Source organism: Equus przewalskii, chromosome 9 (genome assembly GCF_037783145.1).
Source record: "Equus przewalskii isolate Varuska chromosome 9, EquPr2, whole genome shotgun sequence".
Taxonomy (NCBI): Eukaryota; Metazoa; Chordata; class Mammalia; order Perissodactyla; family Equidae; genus Equus; species Equus przewalskii.
Window position 1 is genome coordinate 32,632,827 of NC_091839.1, and position 22,167 is coordinate 32,654,993.

Consider the following 22,167-nt stretch of genomic DNA (forward strand, 5'->3'; position numbering starts at 1 on the left):
CTCCTGTGTAATGAGATTCGACTGGAGACTATGAGCTTGAGTGAGGAGGGCACCGAACGAGAGCTATCCGCTCACCTGACCAAGGGTTTGCCAGCAATTTCTCATAAAATATAGGTTCCAGTTGGGCACATTCGAAGTGTGATTGGCATGTGAAGATTAAGTCAATATAAATAAGAAGGGCGCTACAGAAGTGAAAACTGGACAGAGAGTATAGACATAAATGGTGATATAAATTCACTTAGAAGAAATAAATAAGGAGAGATCTGTGAGGTGAGTTTGGGGGGGTTAAAATATCAGACAATATCTGGAATCACAAAATTATTGTTTTATTCATAATCAGAAAATAGAGGCAGGATTAGACAGTGCCTTATTTACATACGAGATAATTTAGGCCCATTTTCTCCTTTACTGAACTAATACTTCCAGTCATATTTATTTCCAGAAGAGAGATATATATGTATATGTATATACTTTTTTCCAGAACTTATTCTTTTCTACATTACCAATACATTGTGGTGACGTAAAAAGCTAAAGGTAAATATTTTAAAGTCAGATGATAAGGGGGATATTAATGTTTAAAATAGAATTCTCAAAAATCAGTGACAGTAGCGGTAAATGATAAATGAAATTGTATATCTAACTAACACAGGCATATAAGATAAGATAGCTTTAGAAAGACTGAATTTCTCTATTCATTGTGAAGAGAAAAAAATGAAGGTTTTATTATACATAGATACTATGAAATGGAGCTAAATTTAGGGCGATCAAAAAACTGCCTCTCATTTGCTGTCCCAAGCGTATGGAAATGTAACAAATTTCAAAACTGGGCTGCAGGACCTCCTTTAGAAAAGTGTTATATGTTTGAAATCCATATAGTTACATGGAATGAAAGCTAACATCTGGTTTTTCATTTACAACTATTTCTTTAAATATTTTCTCAGGTGAGGGTTACCCTGGGGAAAATAAGAATCTACCTGGAAAATTATCCCATTTAGAAACACAGTTAACAGAAAAGTTCCATCCCAGCTCAGGTTTTTTCTCCAACAAATTAAAAGCTGGAGAAAATAAAATATGTTGAGATTTTTTCTTTTCTTTCTTTCTTTTCAAATAGACTGTATTTTTTAGAGCAGTTTTAAGCTCACAACAAAATTGAGAGGAAGGTATAGAGATTTCCCATATGTCTTTGCCCCGACTTATGCATAGCCTCCTGTTATCACCATCTTCCACGTTTGTTACAACTGATGAACCTACTTTGACACCTCATTATCACCCAAAGGCCATAGTTTATATTAGATGTTGTACATTCTATGGGTTTGGACAAATGTATAATAACACACATCCACCATAATAGAAAATATTTTGAGATTTTTGAAATCTCACTTATTTACTTTTATACTAAAACTATGGGATGTATTTTTTTTTCTTTTTCCCAGACACCATAATCTTAAACATGATAGTTACTGGTTTTGTTCTGTATATTTAAATATAGGCTGAGGTATTCTGATTAGGTAATCTATTCAAGAGAGAATCACTGTGTCTACTAAAATAATTAGAATATAATAAAATATACTTAAATATAAAACCACATTAGACGCAACTGAATATCTTTATTGTAATGGTAATTTGGGCATGAGGAAATTGTTATAAAGCCCAATTACATTTCTACCAGGTAGTTACGGTAGTAATTCAGATATCTTATTGGAAGAGACCTTGTTCCCCACGTTCACTCCAATGAGTCAACAGTTGACTAATGAGATACCTGGGCAGGTGTAGGGTATCCGTCTCTAAGCTCCCAAGAACAGATCTTCAGTTGACTTATAACTACTAAAATCTAGTGTATTATTAGAGGAAATGCTTGTATGAGTGAAAATGAGGGTGGGGGCAGTGTCAAGGAAGGTTAGGAGAGCTGCCAATCTCAATGCAAGTCTGAGAGAAGCTTGAATGGAAGCATCATCCTAGACTGCTGTGCGATCTGAGCAAGGCCTTCAGGGAGTCCTCAAGTCCAAGCTGACTGTCAGAAGAGTTCTTTATCTGACCTGGCACTGTCTTAGCATTCCTGCCATACTCAATCATTGACTACAAGTAGCCCATGAGAAGGGCAGCCTTGGTGCTTCACATGATATGTCCATTCCAGCATGCTCACTTCCCTCAGCCTCTTTCTTCCTACCTGAAGCACATGCTAGGGCAACTTGGGCCTCTCTACTACCTTACTGAGAGGTGGCCATCATTCTGGGTTTCCATGAGCCACCTCTACAGTTGCCCCAACCCCTGGGGTTCTTGCTAGGGGATGAAGTCCTGTGGCCCAACAAAGTGCTCCCAAGTCAAAAAGTACCAATAAGACCATTAAAACCCTCATTGAGCAGATTTTCCTGGTCTCAAGTATACCCAGCCTAACAACTGCAGTCACAATCTGATGCTTAGAGAAGAGAGAAGCAAGTAAGCAGGGCCCATTACAGAAGCAACAGGGCTCACTGGCGAAATTAACATTCCTGATAAGCATCATCCTCAATATCAAACAGAATATACCAGTGGATCCCCACCCGGCTGTTCATCAAAATTACCAGAGAAGATTTATTTTTAATACCAATTTTCAGCCCTCTTTCAGAATATGCTGAATATAGACACTTCAGAAGTAGAGTTCAATAAGTCAAAAACTACATATACTGGAATTAATTCTTGTGTGGACTGATGAACTGGCTTTGAGGGAAATTTTTTTAAAGTCATCTCTAAAGTATTTTTAAGCAACAGCAAAATTTTAATGGTTTCACTCTCATTTCCAAGTCATGTTTCAATATAAGAATATTTATATAGTGTTTTCTCAATGGCTAAAAAAGAACTTGCTTTCCTGGTAATAGATGTCTGAGTAGTCTCTTTCAACTGCAAATAGTAGAGGTTTAACATCTTGACCTCCATACCAATAGACAATCAAGACCACAGCATTAAAACCAAATGCTGGTAAAGTGACAGAACATACAATGAATCTAGTTTCCACCAATGTAATGGACTTCTAAGGTATTTACTCAAGTAAGCGCAATTACTCTTGTGATTCTTTTGTCTTTTGTGAACACACTCACTGTTGTAGAAGTTTTGAAACAAGATAGATGAGAAAAACAGTCCATCTAAAATCAAAATACCAGCAGCATAAACATATACATTTTGTTTCTTTGGTCACACAAGGGCCAGGATTCTCCACAAATTCCAAAACAATCATTATATTGATGTTTCATGATTAAACATATTTAGCTGAAACAACTTCAGGAAAATGTGACACAATTTTTAATACATCCCAGGCATACAAATAGCTTGTATCTTCATTGAATCATCTCTCAATTCAACAGCAATCTAAATGGAGATTCGATACAGGCACACAAACGAAGCAGAGAATTAAGTAGAATTCCAGTAATTCATGAGACACCTGGTGAAAGAAGAAATTTGTATACGATAATAAGGGGGAACCATGTGCCTCCTACATGACTAAAGTCTTTGTAAATAGTCTAGTTAGTGTTAATATAATCTGAATGGCTTGTCAGATTTTTATATTAAATTACTATCATTCATTCAATATTTATTTAACAAATGCCTATTGAATGAATGGATGGTGAATGATAAAATTTTAAAAATTAAATGGCATGCAATTTCAAAGAAACTGTGTGGCAGCATGGTTAAAACATGAGCTTAGAGCTAGATATGCAGGGATCTAATCTTACAGCTGCCATTTACTGTGGCAGATCTTGGGAAGTTACTCAGATTCTCTGAGCCTCAAGATTTTTTGTCTGTAAATCAGAGATAGTAATAACTACTTTGTAGACTGTCTAGGAAGATTAAATAAGCTAAAGTACAAAAAAATACCCACCAAGTACTACACCTTACATATAATAAATGTTATTGCCAATCTTCCTCTTTTCTCCTGAGAAGAATAAAGCATCTAAGTCTAGCTACGGTAAGTATTTGGTATTTACCATTGATCCATTACATAAAAGACTTTTCCCACTAGACCTATAAAAAGGAAATTAGTTCCCTCTCCTCTATTAACACATAACTGTGCTTGTACAAAAGAAAAAGTAAATGCATTAAACCATAGACAGGAATGCTCTAAGTCTAACACAGGTGCTGAGTAACATTAAAGAAAATATAAATTGTCAGTTTGAGGTTTATATACTAGTGAAAAATCTGGGCTCAAAGACTTTTGCCACCTGCCTGCAAGACAAGTTGATTAAACACCCCTACCAAACTTACGGCTTTAAATTATTTTGTTGTTCTTCTTTGTGAGCAATCACAGCTCATGTTTTTAATATATTGCATAATAGTATTTACCGCAGTTTTAGCTGACAATAGTTATCAGCTTCCGTGAAGCAACACTGCAAGGAAGTAAAATTAAAAGTCAAGAATGTGAGAAGAATAGAGACTACATCAGGTTACCCTAGAGACTATTTTGTACATTTTTCACTAATACAAAAAAGTTCTCTTACTAATTCCTGAACAATGCAAAGATCTCTTATTCTGTTATGTTATTTTTTTATGTAGGTGAAATCTACACATATTTTGAAACTGACAAAACATTATTATTGTACAGCCGATATTCATTTAAAGTTATCTTTATATTTACCCTTTCCGTTGCTTTTCAATCCCACCTGAGTTACCCTGTTTTTGTCTTGGATTATTTTCTTTCTACTATTTAGTATTTCTTTCAGCACAGGTCTGCTTGAAACAAGTTTTTTCAGTTTTTTGTGGGGTTTTTTGTTTTACTTCAAATGTCTTTATTTTATCCTTCAAAATATCTTCCAGAACGTCATATATTTTTTCATTGCTTTCTGGCTTTGATCATTTATTGAGAAGTCAGCTGTCAGCGTTGTTGCTCCTTTAAAGGTAATTTTCCCTTTTTGCCCCTGGCTGCTTTTAAATTTTTCTTTCTGTCTTTTGTTATCAGTAGTTTTATTATAATGCACCTAAGTGTGGCTTTCTTCATATACTTGCTGCTTTGGGTTTGTAATTCTTCTTGAATTTGTAAATTGATATCTTCCAGTTTAGATGAGAAATTCTCAGTTTCTCCTCAAATACTGTATCTGCTCTATTCTCAACTTTCTCCTTCTGGGACTCCAATTACACATACATTAGACCTTTTAATGGTGTCATATATCTCCTGTGTTGTTTCTAATTTTTCCTTTCCAAGCATTTTTCCTTTCCAATTCTTCACCTGTGTCGAATTTGTTGCTAATTCACTTATTGAGTTTTTAATTTATTTTTCAGTTGTATAATTTTCTTTTTTTTTTCTTCTTATTTTGTTGCACTGATATTGGTTTACGACATTGTGTAATTTCAGGTGTATGTTATTATATATCAGTTTCTGTATAGACTGCATTGTGCACCCACGAATACTCTAGTTTTCATTGGTCACCATAAATATGTGCCCCTTTACCCCTTCACCCCCCCCCCATTCCCTTCCCCTCTGGTAACCACTATTCTATTCTCTTTATCTCAATCTTGGTTATCTTCCACATATAGGTGAAATCACACAGTGTTTGTCTTTCTCTCTCTGGCTTATTTCGCTTAGCATCATACCCTCAAGGCCCATCCATGTTGTTGCAAATGGGATGATTTTGTCTTTTTTATGGCTGAGTAGTCCATTGTATATATATACCACATCTTCTTTATCCATTCATCAGTTGATGGGCACTTGGGTTGCTTCCATGTCTTGGCTATGGTGAATAATGCTGCAATGAACATAGCAGTGCATAGATCTCTTTGCTTTGTTTACTTCATATTCTTTGGATAAATATCCAGTAGTGGGATAGCTGTATTATACAGTGTTTCTATTTTTAATTTTTTAAGAAATCTCCATACTGTTTTCCATAATGACTGCATCAGTTTGAATTCCCACCAGCAGTGTTTGAGGGTTCCCTTTTCTCCACATCCTCTCCAACAACATTTGTTATTTTCTGTTTTGGTAATTATAGCCATTCTAACAGGCATAAGGTGATATCTCATTGTAGTTTTCCTTTGCATTTCCCTAATAATTAGCGATCTTTAACACATTTTCATGTGCCTATTGGTCATCTGTATATCTTCTTTGGAAAAATGTCTGTTCATATCCTCTGCCCACTTTAAGATCAGGTTGTTTTGTTCTTGTTGTAGATTTGTATGAGTTCTTTATATATTTTGGAAATTAACCCCTTTTCGGATATATGATTTACAACTATTTTTTCCCAGTGCATTGTGTCTTTTCATTTTGCTCATGGTTTCCTTTGCCTTGCAGAAGATTTTGAGTCTGATTTAGTCCCATTTGTTTATTTTTTATTTTGTTTCCCTTGCTTGAGTGAAGATGGTTTTCAAAAAGATGCTGCTAAGACTATCAAAGAGTGTACTGCCTATATTTTCTTCTAGGATTTTTAAGGTTTCAAGTCTTACATTCAAGTCTTCAATCCATTTTGAGTTAATTTTTTTGTATGGTGTAAGATAATGGTCTACTTTCATTCTTTTGTATGGGGCTGTCCGTTTTTCCCAACACCATTTTTTTTCAATTACTTTATTGAGGTCATAATGGTTTATAACATCTGTCATTTCAGGTGTACAATATTATTTATCAGTTTCTATCTTGACTGCGTCTTGCTCACCACGAACAGTCTAATTTTTGTCTATCACCATATGTATGTGCTCCTTTATGCCTTTCACCCACGCCCAACCCTCTTCCCCTCTGGTAACCACTAATCACAAACACCATTTATTGAAGAGACTTTCCTTTCTCCATTGTATGTTCTTGGCTCCTTTGTTGAAGATTAGCTGTCCAGACATGTGTAGGTTTATTTCTGGGCTTTCAGTCCTGTTCCATTGATCTGTGTCTGTTTTTGTGCCAGTATCATGCTGTTTTGATCACTACAGCTTTGTAGTATGTTTTGAAATCAGGGATTGTTATGCCTCCAGCTCTGTTCTTTTTTCTCAGGATTGCTTTATCTATTTGGAGTCTTTTGTTGTTCCATGTAAAATTTCAGATTTTTTGTTCTATTTCCACCAAGAATGTCACTGGGATCCTGATTGGGGTTGCCTTGAATCAGTAGATTGCTTTAGGTAATATGAACGTTTTAACTATGTTTATTCTTCTAATACATGAGCATGGAACATCTTTCCATTTCTCTATGTCTTCTTCAATTTCTTTCAATAATGTCTTATAGTTTTCAGTGTACAGGTCTTCCACCTCCTTGGATTTGTTTGTTCCTAGATACTATATTCTTTTTGTTGCAATTGTAAATGGGATTGTATTCTTGACTTCTCTTTCTGCTAGTTAGTTATTGCTGCATACAAATGCAACTGATTTTTGTAAGTTGATTTTGTACCCTGCAACTTTTCTGTAGTTGCTGATAATTGCTAATATTTTCTGGTGTATTCTTTAGGGTTCTCTCTACACAGAAGCACTTCATCTGCAAACAGTGAGAGTTTTACTTTTTCCTTTCAAATCTGGATACCTTTTATTTCTTTTTCTTGTCTAATTGCTCTGGCCAAAACCTCCAATACTATGTTGAATAGGACTGGCATCCCTGTCTTGTTCATTTTCTCAGAGGATGTCTTTCAGTTTTTCACAAAGTATGATGTTGGCTGTGGGTTTGTCATGTATGGCCTTTATTATGTTGAGGTGCTATCCTTCTATCCTCATTTTATTTAAAGTTTTTGTCATAAATAGATGTTAAATCTTGTCAAATGCTTTCTCTGGATCTACTGAGATGATCATGTGATTTTTATTATTCCTCACTTTGTTAATGTGGTGTATCACATTGACGGATTTTCAGATGTTGAACGATCCTTGTGTCCCTGGTTTAAATCCCACTTGATCATGGTGTATGACCCTTTTAATGAATTGTTGTATTTGCTTTGCTAATATTTTGTTGAGGATTTTTCTATGTTCATCAGCTATATTGGCTTGTAATTTTCCTCCTTTGTCTTGTGTCTATCTGATTTTGGTGTCAGAGTAATGTTAGCTTCATAGAATGAGTTAGGAAGCATTCCATCTTCTCCAGTTCTTTGGAATAGTTTGAGAAGGATGGGTATTAAATCTTCTTCTAATGTTGTTAGAATTCTCCAGAGAAGCCATCATGTCCTGGACTTTTGTCTTTTGGGAAGTTTTTTATTACTGTTTCAATCTCTTTACTTGTGATTGTTCTATTCAGATTCTCTGTTTCTTCTTAATTCAGTTTTGGAAGGTTGTATGAGTCTAAGAATTTATCCATTTCTTCTAAGCTTATCCAGTTTGTGGGCATATAGTTTTTCATAGTATTCTCTTATAGTCCCTTGTATTTCTGCAGTATCCATTGCAATTTTTCCTCTTTCATTTTTAATTTTATTTACTCGAGCCTTGTCTCTTTTTTTCTTAGTAAGTCTGGCGAACGGTTTGTCAATTTTGTTTATCTTCTCAAAGAACAAGGTCTTAGTTTCATTGATCCTTACTACCATTTTTTTATTCTCTATTTCATTATTTCTGCTCTAATTTTTATAATTTCTGTCCTTCTGCTGACTTTGGGTTTTGTTTGTTCTTCTTTTTCTAGTTCTGGTAGGTGTAGTTTAAGATTAATTATTTGAGATTTTTCTTGTTTATGGAGGTAGGCCAGTATTGCTATAAATTTCCCTGTTAGTACTGCTTTTGCTGCATCCCATAAGAGTTGGTATGTTGCGTTTCCATTTTCAATTGTCTCTATGGATTTTTTTAATTCTCCTTTGATTTCTTCATTGATCTAATGGTTGTTCACTACGATGTTGTTTAGTCTCCATATATTTGTGACTTTCCCAGCCTTTTTCTTGTAGTTGATTTCTAGTTTCTTAGCATTGTGTTCAGAAAAGATGCTTGGTATGATTTCAATCTTCTTAAATTTATTGAGGCCTGACTTGTTTCCCAGCATATGGTCTATCTTTGACAATGCCCCATGTGCACTTGAGGAGAATGTGTATTCTGCTGTTTTTGGATGAGATGTTCTATATATAAATCTATTAAGTACGTCTGGTCTACTATTTCATTTAAGGCCACTCTTTCCTTGTTGACTTTCTTTCTGGGTGATCTACTCATTAATGTAAGTGGGGTGCTGAGGTCCCCTACTATTATTTTGTTGTTGTCAACTTCTCCCTGTAGGTCTGTTAATAGTTGCTTTATATACTTTGGTACTCCTGTGTTAGGTGCATATATATTCATAAGTATTATGTCCTCTTGGTGGAATGTCCCTTTTATCATTATATACTGTCCCTCTTTGTCTCTCATTGTCTTTTTTAACTTGAAGCCTGCCGTGTCTGAAGTAAGTATAGCAACAACTGTTTTCTTTAGCTTGCCATTTTCTTGGAGTATTATCTTCCATCCCTTCACTCTGAGCCTATGTTTGTCTTTAGAGCTGAGATGTGTTTCCTGGAGGCAGCGTATTGTAGGTCTTGTTTTTTAATCCCTCCAGCCACTCTGTGTCTTTTGATTGGAAAATTCAATCCCTTTACATTTAGAGTGATTATTGATATATGAGTGCTTAATATTGCTATTTTATCTCTTGTTTTCTGGTTGTTCTACATTTGCATTATTTCTTTTCCTGTGTATTTCTGATTGCTATTTCAGTTTCGTGTTTTTCTGTCATGGTTTTCTTAGTTTTCTTTTTATTTATGAATTTTAGCTCTGATCTGATTTTTTGTTTTGTGGTTACCATGACATTTGTATCAAAAATCTCAGATGAGATAATCTATTTTCTGGTAGCCTCTTATCTCCATTAGCCTAAGCAAGTTCCATCTCCTTTCTCTTCCCCCTCTGAGTTATTGTTATCACAAATTCTTTTCTGTGTTGTGAGTTTGTGACTAAATTGAAGTGTTTATACTTATTTTTGATGCTTTCCTTCCCTTTACCTCTTATGTTATAATTAAGTGTTTACTAACCTATTCTCACATAGAGCTTCAATTTTCCAATTCTATCTGTCTATTTATCTCCTTGCTTAAGGTTTTGTAAATCTCTGCTTTTTAGTCTCAGATAAGACAGCTCCTTTCAACATCTCTTGTAAGGCAGGCCTAGTGGTGGTGAAACTCCTCAGCTTTTGTTTATCTGGGAAAGCTTTTATTTCTCCATCACATCTGAAGGACAGTTTCAGTGGATAAAGTATTCTTGGCTGAAAGTTGTTGTCTTTCAGTATTTTGAATACATCATTCCAGTCTCTCCTAGCCTGTAACGTTTCTGCTGGGAAATTTGCTGACAGCCTGATGGGGTTCCTTTGTAGGTTATATTTTGTCTTGTTGCCCTTAATATTTTTTCTTTGTCATTGACTTTTGCCAGTTTTACTATTATATGCCTTGGAGAAGGTCTTCTTGCATTGATGTAAATAGGAGTTCTATTGGCTTCAATTACTTGTAAGTCCAGCTCTTTCCCCAGGTTTGGGAAGTTCTCAGTTGCTATTTGTTTGAGCAAGCTCTCTGCTTCTTTTTTGTTCTCTTCTCCTTCTTGAGTACCTATAATCCTTATGCTGCTTTTACTAATTGATTCAGATATTTCTCAATTAATTTCTTCATTTTTTGAAAACCTTAGTTCTCTCTTCTCTTCCCCCTAAAGCATTTCTATATTTATATGCTCTAAATCACTCTGTCCTCTCTAATGTCAGGTCTATTTTTTACGGTTTCTAGATTATTTTTTATTTCATTAATTGTGTTCTTCATATCCAGAATTTCTTTTTGGTTTTCTTAGAGCTTCAACCTCTTTGGTGAATTACTCTTTCTGCTCATTATTTTATTCCTGACTTCACTGAACTGTCTTTCTGAGTTTTCTTGTAACTCTTCGAGTTTCTTTATGACAACTATTTTGAATACTCTTGTCATTTAGATTGTATATTTCTGTGACTTCAGGATTTTGCCTGTGTAGGTGTTTTAAGCAAAACACCTTTGATTTCTTAATCCTTTTCTTTAGATCTTTAATTCTCAATAAACAACATTCTTTGAAAGAACTCTGGCCTGCACAAACATGCAAACAGTGCCACCTAATGGCAGCTACCCATTTTAAGGCAGTCAAACCACAGAGACTCCTGTGACATTTAAATGCCTTTCTAAAGTGAAATAAATATCACACAGTCAGGCATTATGGCTCAAGTTCTGAAACAATCCTGATATCACTTTATACTCTCTTAAGAAGTAAGTAATCACAAGAAAAATTTCCATGAAACTTTTCCCAGAAATTTCCCCTTCAGCCCTGCTTATAGGATCCTTAATTTTTCTTGTCTTTCTCCTGTCAATGGCTTTCATCTTGGCTGCTAACCCCATTTAGAGCACATTTTCTATAAAAACTATTTTAAATATAACAAACTCTATTTTAAAAATACAAAAATGATTTATTTGACACAGTAGTGTCATCAGTTATTCCTTGGTCTTTATTTAGATGATGAACCTCATATGAATTCTTTCTCATGGATTTAAAATAAAAGCTCAGCCATTCAATTCAGTTCTGTTTTTCCCATCATGTCTTAAGCCACCAAGTATCTATAAGCCTAGCAAGACTGTGGCAGGAGCCTGGAGTAGCACTGGATTCTAGAACCTTCTAAGCACACTCACGGACATCCTTTCATAAAGAAGTAAAATAGCCCCAAAAGGCGTTCACATTTGGCACCACCTCCACACAATCTTGTTCTTTAATTTCTTCTCCTAAAACCACTGAGGACCAATGAGAGATTTACTGGCACTTCCCTTTCCACTTCTCCCATTTAAGCAGGCTTATTTGGCCCTGATTCACTAATTTAGCAAAACAATTAACTATGTAAAAGCAAGAGTAGATTGTGTTCTATGATATTGCCTCCATCTGTCATGAAAAAAGTTGCAAATTCAACTTACTGGCTATCATTTTCCAGATTGTGCTGATAAAGAACAGGATTTGAAATTCAGTAAACATTCTTGTGAGCAGAGCTGGCTACATAATTTGTTAGGTCTAGCATGAACTGAAAGCACAGAGTCCCTTGCTTCAAGTACTGGGGGAAAAAGGGCTGTTGAAGTTACTAAAATATAAAGATTTTTCTTTCTTCCATGGTCTCTCTCTTGACTTGTTATGGTGTTTCTCATTTGCTACTTAATGTCATTGTAAGTTAAGAAAATTAAAATTTTAAATTATTAGCCTGACTTTTACCATTCATGTTTACATTATGCAATAACAGTTTTTAAATACAAGAGCATTTAACTGGTATGCAGAATCAACAAAATTACACAATTCATATTTCATAGCTCATACAGGCGTATGTATTTCATTTTCAGCAGAAGAATGGAAACACTCCACAAAACTAACTCAACTGTTTTATTTCATTTCTTGGTACCAGTACATTCTACCAATGCTCTCTACCTCTGGCTTACTAATAAGTAAGGAAGGACTGAAAGAAAAAGGAACTGTGGGTTACCCTATCTTTCCCTTTCTATATTATCATTTCTAGCATAAGTAATTTGCTAATACAGGGCCAATAGCAGTTTCCATGGTCCTTGCATTTCTTAGAATGCCACTGCCTTCCTTCTGCGTTCAAAGCAAATTTTGGTTCAAAAAAAGCATGGCCTCTCAGGGCTGTCAGCACCCGACTTCCTCAGTCACAGACATAATACTTACCTTGAGCTTGTTTGGGTCTCACTGAACTCCCATGCATCATGCATTAGCTGGGTTTCTGTGCTCACGCAGCAGTGTGAGCACTTCACATGAATGAAGAGACCAGAAAAGGCAGACATACATATTAAACATGCCTCCTTGCTCACATGCTTGCTCCATTGCCCCACCAGACTTCACCTATATAACACAAGCTCAAAGATAAAATTATTAACGATTTCAAGAGAGTGACAGTAGAGCACTAAACCAAGCATGGGGCCCTTCTGAGCACAGGGCCCTGTGTGACTGTACAGGTCATAAAATAGCCCTGCTTGTGAGATTTATCAGGACAGAAGTGCTCGTCTTTAATGAGAGGGAGGAACAAGAGCTATGCTTATTGAGTATTTACTGTGTGCTGAGTACTAGGCTGAATCCTGCACACACATGCCTCATTTAATCCTCAAATAACACTTTGGAATAGGTGTTATCTCTATTTACAAAGGAGGAAATTAGGGACTTTAGAAGCTAAGTGATTTGCCCAGTATCTCTCAACTAAAAGGTGGTGGAGTAAAGATTTTAACCCAGGTTTGACTGATCTCAAATCCTATTACATCCCATTACCTCCTTAAGAGAATTTAGTTCAGATTTTGAATTACAAATATTTTTAAATTGTTACTTTCATATGTAGCACATATAGTAAATATATATGCTAATAGCTTGGATTAACAAAATAGTATTAATTAGAATTAATAAAAGTATTAATTGTAATACTACTAATTAAATAACAGTATTATTAATAGTATTAACAGAATTAATTATAGTGTTAATTAATTAATAGTATTAATAGAATTAATAGAATAGTATGATTCACATACTATTTAAAAAAGTCTCTTCTAGGCTTCTAGTTGAATATGACAGACTAAGCACACACATTTACCTCCTCTCTCTCTCGAGGCTTCATTAAAATGATAATAATGCTTTTTTAAAAGGAGATATAAACTGTCAACTACAAAGAGCAGAGAATGCAAACTATCGGTGAATAAGAAATTCCAAAAATCAAAAGAAGCAATTCACAAAGAAAAATATGCAGTTCAAAAACAAGAAAAACTACATAATCAGTGTTTAGGAATACATACATAGATGATAATAGTATGTTTAAAAGCAAAGCAATGATTAACACAACCTTCAGTATAGGAGCTACCTCTAGAGGGAAGGGGATATGACAAAGAGAACATAGGGGCTTCTATGCAGCAGCTGTTTCCTTTCCTACCCAGGGTGATAGGTACCTGGGTATTCATTTTGTTATACATTTATAATACAATCATATATATACACACACACTCTCGAATGTATGATGTATTTCCCCCAAAATAATTAACTTCTTAAAAAGTTATTGCATTCATGGGTCTGCACTGTGGCCTAGAGGTTAAGTTCAGTACTCTCAGTTTGGTGGCCCAGGTTCACTTCCTGGGCATGGACCTACACCACACATTAGTGGCCATGCTGCAGCAGTGACCCACATACAAAACAGAAGAAGATTGGCACAGATGTTAGCTCAGGGCAAATCTTCCTCAAGCAAAAAGATGAAGATTGGCAACAGATGTTAGCTCAGGGCAAATCTTCCTCAAGCAAAAAGATGATGACTGGCAACAGATGTTAGCTCAGGGTGAATCTTCCTCAGCAAAAAAAAAGATACTGCATTCATAAAATAACTATGAGACAGTATGAGATAACAAGAAAAAACTTTCAGAAATTAAAATTTGATTGCCAAATAAAAATTCAATAGAAATTTAGACAAACCTAAAGAAATCACCCAGATTGCGATACAGTGAGACTGAAACATGGGAGAAAAGACAAGACATTCAAAGGATTATTCCAAGACATTTTACAGCTAAATAAGAATTCCAGAAAGAAAACATAAGAAAGAGAGAAAAATTATCACAGAAGTGCTAATAGATAATTTCCTTGAAAATGGATCCAGTCTTTAAACTGAAAGAACTCTCTCTGTGCTCAGGACTTAGATATGTCCTGAAAAATGTCATACCTCTGAAATTAAAGAAACAATCCAAAAAGCTACCAAGGGGAAAACACAGCTTATCTTCAAGGGAATGAAAATCATAGATATTAGCCTTCTCATCAGAACATACGATGTGGAAAGGCAAGGCAGCAAAGCCTTCAAAATTCCCAGGGAAAATGATTTTTATCCCAGGTTTCTAAGCCAAACTAACAATTACTCATGAGGACATAATAAAGATGTTTTCAAACATGAAAGGACACAGAAGTTTACCTTAAATGAACCTTCCCTAGGAATGAAAATGTATTTTAAGAAAATAGGAAAGCATTCCATCAAAACAAAGAAAGAAGAAGGCCTAGGGCCCCCAAAAATAGTGTTTTCCAACCCAAGAGAGCAGTCAAGGGAAATTCCAGGATGACAGCCACATAGCTGTCCCAGAGAGCCCTGATAAAGATGGAAGCCAGGAGACAGAGGGTTGGGGTGGAAAGACTCAGGGAAAAGATGAGAATAAACAGAATAGACAATATGGTTAGGCGTTTGGAAAAAATTGAGGATAAAACAAAGGCATTTAGTGAAGTGTCAAAAGGAGTATCTATTTGAACTTGACACAAGGAGCATTCTCCACTGAGTGGCACAGGGGTAGGAACTTGTATTCCACACAGACAAGGAGATGTAATATGAACAATATGCCTGTGTGCCTGTGTCAGTTCTGGACCTCCAAGAAGCAGTGGTCAAGACAGAGTGATAAATGCAAGAGACGTACTGGTTGGGGATGCCTTGAAAGAGGAAAGGAAGAGGAAGTAGGAGTAGGCAGGAAAAGCTTTCAATATTCAATGTAAGTCTGACATATGTAAAAGGAAAGGAAGAAAGGAGGCTTGGGTAGGAAGAATACAGACTGTGGTACCACCCTAAGAAAAACTCTCGACCAACCCAACAAGGAACTACAAAGCAAAAATGGCCCCATTGCATGAGTATCATGTTGGGCAGCAATGGCCAGGGCCTAGAATCCCCACCACACTCAACCACTGGCTAGAGTTGCCCAGAGAGAGTCAGGGAGAGTGTGTCCTCTGCTTGAATACTTCGACAGATCTCAAAGGTGCCGTGGCTGAGGTTGCTGGCAGACCACATTCCTTGCTGCAGAAGCTCTCTTACAAAGAGATCTGAGTGGCATAGCATGCGTCTTCCACGATATGTAACACACTAACCCAGACCTCAAAGAACTTCACCTCAAGGCTGTATCCAATTACTGCATCAGCTTGAAGTCCACTTTTTTCAGTGATATGTGCTCCTTTATATCAGGTCCAGATGTGGTTTAGTCATTTACCAAAAAAAAAGGCATTTGTCTTACCTAAAATACCCAGTGGTAGGTGAGATACAGGATAATCACAATAAAAGCTATCCAATTATCAAATATCTTTAGTGATATGAAATATACTTTATGTGAAAAATATCATGAAGTTCACTTATATAATTTCCTCATTTACATTTGAGTAACATGGTCGTGTTGCTGAGTGCCCCTCAGCATCATCAATGATAACTGAGACTGGTCTCCCTAGTACCCTTGATGTCCTGCCCATCCCCATTGGGGCAGTTATGTTCTGCATCCAACCTTAGAAGAGGAAACAAAGGCAGATTCAGGGACCAAAAGGATTCACGATAGTGGATAAAGTAGATTGAAAACATTGCCTATAAGTAATTATAAATCTTTAAAATTATTTAATATGGGGTATATTTTATGAGATAAAACTTTTATACAATATATATTCTGAAATAGAAATTAATCTTAAAGTTGAAAATATATATATATGGGCCATATTGTGAAAATTCCCAGAGCTCATAAGTGTCTCCATTAGCCAATCCTGAAGACCTCAGTTCTGCTGTCCACTTGTCCCTTTTCCTCCAAGGCCTATGCTTGTGCCCTTTAGGGGTTTCTTTCTTGTCCATTATCCTCCTTAAACACATCTGAAGTGAGGCTTCACAACTTTTACAACCTACTTCCCACCAATATAGGCTTGCAGATTTGCAAGTTGCTTTAGAGGTCAAAAAAATCACAGGCTTTGGCAGGCCTGGTATGTGGACTATTTAGCAATAGCATTCCCTCAAAAATTTACTAGACTCTTAGTCTTTTAGTTTTCAAGGGATAAACACAGCCAAAGACTTCATCAGCAGATTGTTTCAAGACTTGAGGACTGACATTTTACTTACTACCGCTGTGCTCTGCCTAGAATACTCTCTGGCATAACCAGCAGCTACTGGAAGCCAACTCAGACTTGGGTGGCAAGGCAACCCTTAGTCATTTTTGCAGCTAGACTGCTTCCCATAGTCTAACAGGGTTGCTTGAAAAGGTTTTGGACCCTATTCTTATCTCCTACTCAGACCAACAGTTCTATAATTGTTTGAATTTGGATTACAGAATCAGTTGACTTTTTCAGCCCCATAAATCTCCAAATTACCAGACCCCGAGCCATCTGAGATTGCCTCAGGGACAGAGTCACTCAACAAACCAGCTAATTCTAGCCTGAGCTCTCCTCTCTGTTGTAGGGCCTTTTAAAAGACATAAGAAGCAGCCAACAGACATTTAGTTTTTCCCACCATTTCTCCTGGATTTTTTGGCTCACTTGGCCCATAATCTGCCTGTTCAAGTGTCAAAGGTATATTTGCCACCGTTTTGCTATACCATAAATTCTGTAATGTCTGTATCTTTGAAACCATCAAACGAATACACCTAAGTTTCTGTTACATGTAGAATCCACTTTCACACGCCAAATTTCAACTTAGTTAGGATATAGGCTTAGCTGCAGGACATAGAAACCTGAGTTAACATATCTTTAAAAAGATAGAAGATAATTTGTCTCTCACACAGCAGCAGGATAGAAGGGGAGATAAACAGTAGAGACCCTTTTTTTAAGGACATGTCTTCGGAAGTATCACGTATCATTTTCCCTTGAAACCCCCAGGCTAGGACACAATCACATGGCCATAGTTAAATGGAAGGAAAGCTAGGAAATGGATGGCCATGTACCCCACTAAAAATTCCTGCTAAGGTTCTCCTGCTATAGAGAAAGAGAAGAGAAATCAGGGCCATCCAGTCTCCACTGTCACTCTTCCCTAAGTTTTCCCCCTATTCAATGGAGAACGTCCAGACTTTTCTCCTAAAACAGAATTTCCCCCTTAATTTGCTCCATCAAGACTAATGATGAATTCCTACTGCCCAGGACATAAAAAATTAGTTTCTCCATGTCCTGACTTTCAAGGCCCCTTAATCATATTTCTTTCAAAGCCAAGCTCAAATCTCATCTTTTTTATAAAATCTCAGGCTGTTTCAGCCCGATCTCTCCATTCTCTGCACTCTCAGTGATGCAGTTTAGCATTTAATTGTTCTCTGACTTTTAGCATGCATGCTTTGTCTATGAAGAATGTTGTGCTCATTATAATAAAGTTCTATGATTTACCATCAGTTTTTTTGTCCCACAATACATATTAAAGTGTTAATAGCATAGGGAGTGCTTAACAATAATGACTGATGGATCAAAATCCTAAGTCGTTAAACATACAAGAATTATAAAAGCAGTAACTTAAAAGTACAACAAAGAATCTTTGTTTTCTTTAAGGCCATGTTTTGGTAAATGTACTGTGTGGGTTTGGATTCCTTTTACAAGTAAATTTCTAAGAGTTCACATAGACATTATTTCTTTTCAAAAACATGTATTTCTCCTCTTTCTTAATATTAAAGTATTGTTTAAAAAATTATTAAAAATATTAAAAAATATAAATAGGGAAATAAAATTATCTTTAATCCTTACAAGAATAGATTACACCCAATAATACTTTAGTATATATTCTTCAGTGAAAGATATGATTTCAAAATCATTTCAATGAGAATTACGTGCACAGAGGTTGAGTTGTCAGAAAACTACTAGAGTATCGTCTGAAACAGCTTTAATGATCTTTCTTATTTGTATCCAACAAGACTTCATCAAGCCTGCTAATATTCTTCTCTCTATACTACTTTCACCAAGGCATATATTTAAGCTGATTTTGCACATTCAGGGTTTACTATAGACAAATTCTTGGCTTTCAGAGGTAAAGTGACATATCACACCATCTATAGTCATAAAAAAATATATAGCATTTTTATGTGCTTCATTTTTCTATTCCATGGGCATTGATATATAAATTTTCAAGAAAAAAGGGATACCTACACTATAAAATTATATTTATATATACTTCAATATATTTTATGGTCTTCACAATTCTTGGAAAGAGAAGATAAGATATATTCTCTTGACTTTGAAGTTAAATTTCCAAAAGATACGTGTTCCCTTTAGAATGTTAATCACTGAATTATACCTATCCCTTCTTATACACATCACAGAGTTATGCTGAAAATAAATGAAGAAATTAATTTGAAAAAAATCTCAAGGTCTTGGAAGGAATATCATTATATAAAGGTGAAGTACTATCCTTTTTACAAATTCAAGATCTATTTTGAAATAGAAATCACCTTACCATTGTATTGTATATATACAGATATTTCTCAAAATCATTACTCTCCATATCAACAAAAATAAAAATCATTGATTGCTTCACTTTTCTCTGTACAGGGCCCTCAAATCCAAAGTATTTCATTGAAATGATCTCTCTTCTATATTGAAAAATAGTGCATCCCACTAAGAATAGCATCCATTTGTTTCAAAGGGGGAAATTAGAGACACGATGATTACTCATGATAACCAAAGGAATCCATCCATAATGGGCAAGAGAACTGCAAAAATGAACGCCAGATATGATATAAAATCAGGAGGAGGTACTATCTGATAAATAGCTCCATTCCTTTATTTTTGACTTTACAAACTGTTATTGCTAATATTTTCTATATTGGCATTTGGCAGTATTAGAAAACCAGAGAATGAACTGACCCCTAGGCAAAATGTGAATAATTGTTAAGTCCAGGTGATAAGTACATGGATGTTTGTTTTATCTCTCACTACTCTTCTGTAGTTTTAAAATTTGCCATAATAAAAAGCTGTTTTATTTTTTATTTTTATTTAATTTACTTTTGTGAGGAAGATTGGCCCTGCGCTAACATCTATGCCAATCTTCCTCTATTTTCTGTGGAATGTCACCACAGTGTGGCTTGACAAGCAGCACCAGGTCCGCCCCAGGGATCCAAATCTGCAAACCCTGGACTGCTGAAGCAGAGCACGCGAACTTAACCGCTACACAACTGGGCTGCTTTATCCCAAGTTTCAGTCACTTCCTTTTCATCAGCTAAACGCTCCTTGTTGGCCAGAATTAGCACCAGTAAAGCAATTCAACTTATCACTCTTACACCTTTTAAAAATGAATTGTCAGAATAGTATCTGATTTTAACTAAATAAGCCAACTAATAGATATCCAGATAAGGAAAATCCCTGCCTTCATTATCTCTTGCCTCTGTGCAGTTTCTATGATCTATTTCAAAAACACATCACACATGTTCATTTGCCCAAGCAGTCTCTAATAATCTCCAACAATATCATTTGTGTCCGTTTCCCAAAAGGATTTCCTGGGTACTCCTGCTTTGAAGGTTCATAAATTTCTATACAAGAATATATCATCTTCATAGATATCATATATTTCTTCTTACCTTATAATAAGACCTTTTCTTTTGGTCTTATTATTGGTCATGTTGAATAAACAGAGGGGTAAAATAGAGATGTTATCAAGTGAGTTCAACTGGCCACTCAAGTAGTACCCTACATGTCAGATTAATCTTGAATCTAATATTTTAATGATACCTAACATTTAAATGATACCTAATATTTAATGAGCACTAACTATTTTCCTAACCCTGGGCTAAGCACTGTATTTGCATCTCCTCATTTAATTCTTATAATAATAATGACACGTTTACTATACCTGGAGAGAAAATCCACCCATCTCTCAGAGAACTGGCATTTGAGATATTACTGTACTTTTGCAAAAGTTAGACATTTATAATGGTGTCAGTCCTAGTCAACAGGTCTTATTTGAGGTGACTTTCTTGCACAATCAAAACCTCTTCATTTCCATTTCCCCTTTGAGCCCTTTGCTTCTGGGCTGCATGACAACACTCTTGTGAGCAGAAGCCTTGAGCTCTGTCTGTATCCTCTGCCTCCTGCTATGACACTGCTTAGGCCTGTGGAATCTATCTCCCACATTTGTTTATGCTGCATAGTCACCCTCCACACATTTCTATTGTTTATCTTATCCACTGTATTCCTCCAACAAATCCTCTTACTGCCACCCACCCCCCTGGGCTGCAGCCATCTACCTCCTGTATCCAAAGTAGATGAACATAGATTTTTAGTCTCCTGAGGATTTCTTCATGGGATTTCCTTATTAATTCCTTGAATCCATTTTTACCATTTGATTCTATAGTTTCTCCAAGACTGATTTGGGGGAGCAAGCCAACCACCTTGGTTCATTCATCATCTTCATAAGAACCAGAAACCCTGATGTTGCTTATTTGTTTATTATTAAAATCTACACTGACAGATGAAGCCACAATTTGTGTTAAATTCTAAAGTCATGGTCAGGGCTTATGTAACTAACAAACTCAGAGCCAACTGAGGATATGTGATGAGAAGAATATCCCCTACAAGACTGTCGACAGGGCACACACAACACAAGCAGTCCGTCTCCACACCATCTTCCCTTGGCCAGAATGCAGTTGAAAACAACATAGAGAGGAACAGATTTGTAGTCACCTATCTACTCTGCCTGTCTCAGGTTGCTAGAAACACACACATGAATGCTCTGAGTCTCTCATGGAACTGACTTGTAGTTTCAAGTCCCGGCTGGTAGACTTTTCGGAGCAACCATCACATAATTTTTCTAGGCCTAAATATCTAAAAGTCCTGCTTATCAAGAGGGAGAAAACTCCCTTCTCTATTGCATCAGCTGCACTTACTTCCTAAGCCTTCCGGGGCCTGCTGTCATCTTCTGAGGCCCCACTTGGCCCAAACACACTGCTAAGGCCAAAGCCTGTATAGTTCAAGATTAAGCTGCAACAGCTGTACACCATTAGGCCTGAGACTCTAGTACTGTTGCTGTGGTCAGAGTTTAATGAGATACCCACCACCACCCTGCCACCTCCAACCATTGCCTTGCTGAGGTCTGCACTGCATGTTTCCAATACTTGTTGAATCTAGGTTAGTTCCCTTGTATTTGCCAAAGATGCAGCCCTCACTTTTATCGAACCCCTTACTTTTCCATTAGACAAGGATTCAGAAGCATCCACTTAAGGTAAAGCTGGCCCATATTAAAATGACCACTTATATAAAAACAACCACTCATCAATGCACAAAGCTTCCATAAGCTGCATCACATCAGGATGATAGCTGCACCTACCAGGAGAGAAAGAAGAGATTCGTAATTGAAGATATAGACATTAGAAGGATAATAAATAAATATTATGAGCAACTCCATACCAATGGTTAAGAAAACAGATGAAACTAGATGAAACCCTTTTTAAAAATCTAGCATACCAAAACTGTCACAAAAAGAACCAGAATCCAAATAGCCACGTAAAGTAACTGAATTGTAATTACTTCCCACAAAGAAAACTTCAGTCCAGAATTGCTTCACT